Raw genomic sequence first — 7,008 nt, 5'->3', positions numbered from 1 at the left:
ATTGACTGTTTTATTCTAAGACTTTTTATAAGTCCTTAAATTTATAGGTACTTGTTTTAAAACGGGTTCTATTACTTTATTTAACGTAATGACAGATTTGCTGCTTTTAGGATTATCAGATAAACGTTTGATGTCATATTTATTATAGGACAGTTCGAGTTATCTGTACTACCTTGCTCACTACGAACTGGAGAGCAGGTTTTCGGCCATAAATTTCAATTCGAATGTGGCCAGAGGATCTCATTAGATAAGCACCAGAGAATCATCAAAGGATGATACCTGCTTCATTATCACACACACCCATCCCTTTTACTAATTACTCTATTTATGTATATTGAGTAAATTGTAAAATTATTTTAAAATAAAAAAATATTAAAAAATTTAAATTCCTTTTCTCAATTTATCTTCAGTTCATTTGCCAATCTAAACATATATTTTTAGTCTTGAGAAAGTAACAGTAACTCCTCTAGTCAAGAAATTGTGCATCTGTTACGAAATCCAACTCTTTTTTTTTGCGTATCCACATGAGCTCTTCATTAGTACGTCCCTAAGTCAAATAAATCCAGTGCACTCAAATGTTACCTACTTTCTTTAAGATCCAATTCAATATTATCCCCCAATCTACACCTATGTTTCCCAAGTTCTCTCTTTTCTTCGGGGTTGCAAATAAAATTTTGCACGCATTTCTCATGCCTCTCATGTGTGCTAACATTTCTGGTGCAAAGCACATGTGGAGGCCGAGGGCTGTAATTTTAAATTGCATAACTATAGCAGAAATTATTTGGTTTGCCTATCAACTTCATCTCATTCTGAGAGATCTCCATCTACCAAAAGAAATCTATTATGTTTTATTGTCTGTAGGCAAAAGTATATTGCAGCTCTCATCAAAAGAAATTACCACAGAATAGAATTCCTTTGTTGCCCCAGCTACAAATTATTTCTTCTGATTTCTAATTTCGCAATTTATCGTTATGATTTCTAGGATCCCTTACCATTCGCTACATTTATATCACGGTGTAGGCGAGAACAAACGAGACAATCGCCATTATCCACATCAATACTTAATCTCTGCCCTCCCGGGTGGTATCATTGAAAATCACGAGTGTTTTATTCATGTCCTTCACTGTGAGAAGGAATGTAAAGTTATTATCCAAAGAACAATGAGAAACTGTAGCAGTACCCCTATAATTTCTCATATCAATACATTAAGAAAGCAATCAATGACATACTTTTCCTGATACACCTCTGAATATACCGAGTAGTTTCAGTAGAAATCATTACATTACACCTCACAGAGCCTTCCCCTCTCCTCTCTATTGATTTCCCATGTAGCACCTATCCCTACTTCCCTATTTTTATATAGCTGGATGTTTTGCGACTGGTGACTCATTCTGCAGCCACTTGCTCAAGCTGGTTCCTCGCTCTCGGATTTTTCTACCTACTTTCCTCCGAAACTTCGGCTCACACAAGATCTACATGGCGTCACATGCCAGAAGACGGCATTCTTCATTAATATGAAATGTTCTGCCTAAGCAATAAGATTTCCGATATGGCGATTTAGGTTCAAATCGTATGTTGAAAATAGAATCCAGTAGCTTTCTAATGATGACGCAAAGATCTATTTGATCAGGATTGGTCGTCAAATATTTTTAGACATACAGTACAAGTTTCTCATGCAAGAAGTTATGGGCAGAGCTCGAACGCCATAAAATTTACTTTTCTACTACACAAATTTCCAGTTGGAAACATGCTGTTTTATTAATGATACGTAATAGGAGCCGCGATAGCGCAGTCGGTATGACTGGTGACAACTGGACGGTCGAGGGTTTAGAATTCGAGTCCCGGTAGGGGCAAGGTTTTCCTCCTCTCCACGTCTTCCAGGCCGTTTCTGGGCCACATCTAGCCTCTTATCCAATGAATACCGAGGGCTCTTTCTCCGGGGATAAAGCGGCTGGAGCGTGAAACTGACCAGTCACCTCCAACTAATGCCGAGGTTAAGAACACGTGGATCTATGCATCCACTCCTCCGTACGACTTCATGTTATTGTGATTCATTAGCTAAGCACAGGGACCACTTTGCCTTTTATTTTTTTTCCCCTTTGGCGCTACAGCTCCAATTTAGACCTTGGCCCACCTCCATGAAACTCTCCATTTCGCTTCGGTTTATTAGATATTAGACATACGATAGGACTCCTTGGGCGGGTAATCATCTCGTCGCAAGGCCTCTACCTGTACGGGGTAGTGACTGTATAGATACTTGTCCTCTCTACCCCGACACTAGGTGGAGGTGAGTGGTCAGCTTCACGCCCTTGTCGCTTTACCCCCGGAACCCATTCAGTAGGAGGGGTGGCAGAACCGATCTGGATGACGTGAAGGACAGAAAATTTTTGACCCTTCTGCTTAGCTAATGAAGTATAAATTTGTATTGTTCAGAACGTATTTTCGGTTTTAATCCTGGCTCTGTAGACTTTTAAATGTTTCTTTGCTTTCGTATATCGTTTCTTGAATCTAATAATTTGCGTCCTCCTCTGGAAATTTATGTGAACGTATTTCATTTCAAACTAGCTTTTTGTTGCTTATGTTGCCGGTACTGTTTTATTTTGAATTAAATGAATATTATGCGAAATTACTATACGGTTTACAAGTGATCAGATTCATTCTATCAGCAACTACTTGTTACTGACATTTCAGCTCCTCCCTATAATTTTAATATTTTGCTTTGAGCTCAGTAAGTATCATTAATGTTCATGATGTAAGTGCTGACAACTTTGCATCATGTGAGTCCCCTAGCGGCTCTTTGTAAGGAATCTGACACGCCCCTATACATCTCCACGTATTGTGAAAGAAAGTTGTCAGGTTGGTGTCAGACTGGGAATGAGGCATTACCTCAGCAGATAAATTATCTGTGACACGACATTCATCTGTTCTATCATCTCTGAGATATTCAGAAGAGAAATTTTAACTTTTAGTTGTCAAGCGATATATCTTTTGATTCCGGCATAAAACCAGACTTCTTTATATGATCTTTGCTTAATAATTTAATGAAAGTGGTTAATATATGTACCATCTGCTTTTATATTTAGAAAAAAAACTCTTCAGTTAGCCGGTAGAATATATTTAGATGATGTGATTCATGCAGTTCTCAGAATAAACAGCGGTTACTTCTTCAAACAACAATATCCAGTTCGTCTTTACAATGGAACTGCAATATCTCTCCTGCGAGATATGAACTGATTTTTTAAAAATAGTATTTAGCATAAATTCGTGCTTCAAAGAGCTGAAGAACATGATGTGGGGGCAAAAGAATAGGAGTTTCGAGACCATCCGAATGCCCACAGTTACTCCTCGAAAATTGCTAAGAGGGTTTTGATTAAATTTAATACGTATTTGAGGAACTACATACTAAACCTTGAATGGTAGAATAACATAACTTAAATTATGAGTCTATAGCTTCCCTGAAGGTCAAGAAACCCTATCACGAACAAAAACAAGAAGTAGGAAAAAAAGAATATTTAGTAACTCTACAGTACACATTGAACTAACTAATTTCGTATATGGGATGTGATATTTGTTACGAAGTTATCGCTATTTAGCTATCAAATAAATTATCTTTTTATGGGAGAATCGGGAATTTCACAACACCCGCATTAGGTACCTTTTTAAGGAAAATTAATCAAGTCCCCACCCTTACCACCCAAATCCTCTAAGCTTCTGTTTAATATTATCCTCTCATGTATGTCCAGGCCTCCAAAGTTGTAAATTCTCTTCAGGTTTTCTTATTACGAGTTGGTATTTATTCCTCTTCCCCGCATTCCTGCTACATGCCCAGCTCATATCATCTTCCTAGACGTTATTACCGCAACATTAGTGAAGCTACGGCTGTAATTATAGTGTCACCTATATAATGCGTTGAAGAAAGTAGAGTCATTGATAGGTCACTGGCACAGTTTGAGGTATGTTTGTTACGCACTGAGCCTCGAGATGTTTATGAAGACGGGACGCCGTGGCGAGAATAGCTTATTCAGTCCTTACCTGCAGCCAGCCCCTCTGCTTTCCTGGAGGTCTCTTCTTGCAACTGACTTACCTTCAGCTTGTCATTAATTTCGCAGCTGACAAAGCTCTCAGATTTTGCCTATGAAAACGTTTTCTTTTACTGGCAGTTTGACAGCTGTAACGGTCCTACATCTCTGCTTGAAGCAAGACGTAGCTAACAGACAAACTAACTAACTTCAGGGAGCTGAGTCCTTCTTGAAAAGCCTGTAATTGTGCAGCTACTCAAGAACTTCCCAGCATTATATGGAACCCGAGTGTTCATTACCGTGTTTACAAGAGCCCTCCAGTGGTCCCTATCCTGAGCCTGATCAATCCAATCCATACCATCCCATTCTATCTCTCTAAGATCCATTTTAATATTGTCCACCCACCTACGTCTTGGTCTTCCCAGTGGTTTTTTCCTTCTGGCTTTCCCATCAATATCCTATATGCATTCCTCCTCTCCCCCAGTCGTGCTATTTGCCATGCCCATCTCATCCTCCTTTACCTGATCATTCTAATTATGTTTGGCGAGGAGTGAAAGAAGTAGCTACCCGTCAAAAGAGAAGCGAAGTTACCACAAACAGCGTTCAGGATAGATAGCACAATTTAGTGGTTCAAAACGGCCGGATCCTCGCCTATCATCAGTAGTCTTCCTCTGACTTTCATGCATAAGGCTCAGTCTTCTTCCGCCTCCCTATTCGGCTTTCAGTTAAAATGTTTGAGATTTTATATTTCCACCGAGTTTAACATTTAGATCGTGTTGTGGTTGTAGCACCGTGGAATTCATATTGTCTGTTTGTAACATCTGTGAATGTACGTCATATTTCGAGTAGGAAACCGTACAAAGGGAAACTCTGTATGTTAAACAGGATCTCCTGCCGCGGTCGCGTCGTGTATTGAAAATGAAATCAATTAATTTGTATGCATAACTTAAGGATCTACACCACTATATAAAGTTCTGTCTCCTGGGATATAACGCCATGTAATCCTTTAAAAGCCGACAAATGTTTCGGAAGAATATGTCGCCTCCATGTTCAGGGTCTAAGAATAACCCAAGAAAGGAACCAGCCTGAAGCAGCTAGAGTACAGACCTGCTTCATGCTGATCTTTTTGCTTCGCTTATTCTTAGACCCTGAAGGTGGAGGCATGTTCCTCCGAAACGTCGGTTGACTTTAACAAACTAAACTACATTATATCCCAGAAGGTAGAACTCTTCATAACCACCGCTGTGAGTATCTCAAATATGTGATTATCAACGTTTCGAAGGAATTTATTGCACCTGCCTTCAGGAAGAAAGAGGTAACAGATTCCTCTGACACGAGATTACACAGTTTCAGAAACCGGAAGACAATACTAAAATTCCAGTGTTTGTTTGTTTGTTTGTTTGTTTGTTTGTCGATTGTAAACTCATTCTTTTCTCTCAGCCCGGCATAATACCCGCTTCACACTGCCATCGATGTTTTAATAAGCGGCACAGCTCAGAATTTTGCACTTCACATCAATTTATATCTAATTGACATCTTCAACTTACATTTTAAATCTGTTCTTAGTAGTTCATATTTAAAGAGATTGAGAAAAATTCGAGCTCTGTGAGTGATACGTGCAGTATGACTAGTAAGCAACTGAAACTTAAGTTTTAACGTTAGGAAAAATTATTTGTTTGCTGTGACTGTTACCGTAGTCAGTAGCTTATTCCGTATTTTACAGAGCGCAGGTTATCGTCTCGCCTGTGTGCAAGGTGCCTGGAAGCGCGTGATGTGGTGTCACGATGCGCAACTGCATCAATGCAAACAAGTGAGGTCAGCTTTGCTGTTAGACCTGCGCACTGAAACAAGAAAATAGAAATCTTGATGGACACGAAATCTCCTTTCATGCAACAGTCCGCTTTTAACAGACTCGGCATCCTGTTAGTAGCAGAACATTGTAATAACTCGTAAATAAACCGTGTAACTCATGTCACGAATTGCAGGGAAGGTTAGTAAATCACAGGACCTTAAAATATTACTTATTTCAATTTAAGAGCATATAATGTATCTGGTTTATTATTTAAGTACTAGTGTAGAACCCGATGAAACTTCAAAGGGGAATTATTAACGGCAGACATAATCCGAAGTACTTAACCTGAATAACTTGTAAAAGTTTTGGGAAGACAGTTACATTAAGAAGCCAACTGCTACTGCTATCTAGAGGAAATCCTTCAGCGACCAGAAAGTGATAATTGAAAAAAAATATTACGATATGTAGACCCATTGCCAAGTAACAACTGTGTAAACAGCCGCTGTTATGAAACAGCTATGTGGACACGTTTTTCGCCGGCAACGAGAGAACACACAGTAATGGAAGAGATGTTTTCTGTGCTGTCCGTGCGAGGCTATATAACGAGGACTAGTAGCGGAGGCGCGTTCGACTACATCTACCACTGCCCTGCGAGTGGTAGAGGCGAAGAAAAGCGAACCCATTGCCTGGGGGTATAATTGGGCTACCCTGTTCCTCGGGGATATAAATACGGGAACCTGCCCCTCAAGGTTGGGTGGGAAGTCTCGAATCTGAGGCAGTAAAGTGTGGTCATGGGTCCTGTGGGACTCTGACCTGAGAATGACTGCGCTGGCGAGGACCAGCAGCAATTGTCACTTAATCACACACTCAAGATACCACTGCACTATAGCGCCCATGAAGTTGAAATCACACGTTAAATCCTCACAGGCTGACTTCTTGTACTCTTTTTTATTTCAAATTCTCTCTTTCAGCTCACGGTTCTCGTTATATAGCCGCGGAACGGACATGGACCTGCAGTAAACACATATCACGTGATCGTTATCCAGATAGTTCATTAGCGCTTCGGTCGGATCTGCGCAAACCTCTATTATTTCATATTGGACCGTGTTCACAGAGCTGTTGCCTGGCAACGTGTTGACCAAATCCATTACAATAACAAACATATTGTGACATGTTGCGCAAAGGAGAACCCCCCCC

This window comes from Cryptotermes secundus, unplaced genomic scaffold, assembly GCF_002891405.2.
Source record: "Cryptotermes secundus unplaced genomic scaffold, Csec_1.0 scaffold293, whole genome shotgun sequence".
Lineage (NCBI taxonomy): Eukaryota > Metazoa > Arthropoda > Insecta > Blattodea > Kalotermitidae > Cryptotermes > Cryptotermes secundus.
This window is presented reverse-complemented; position numbering follows the sequence as displayed.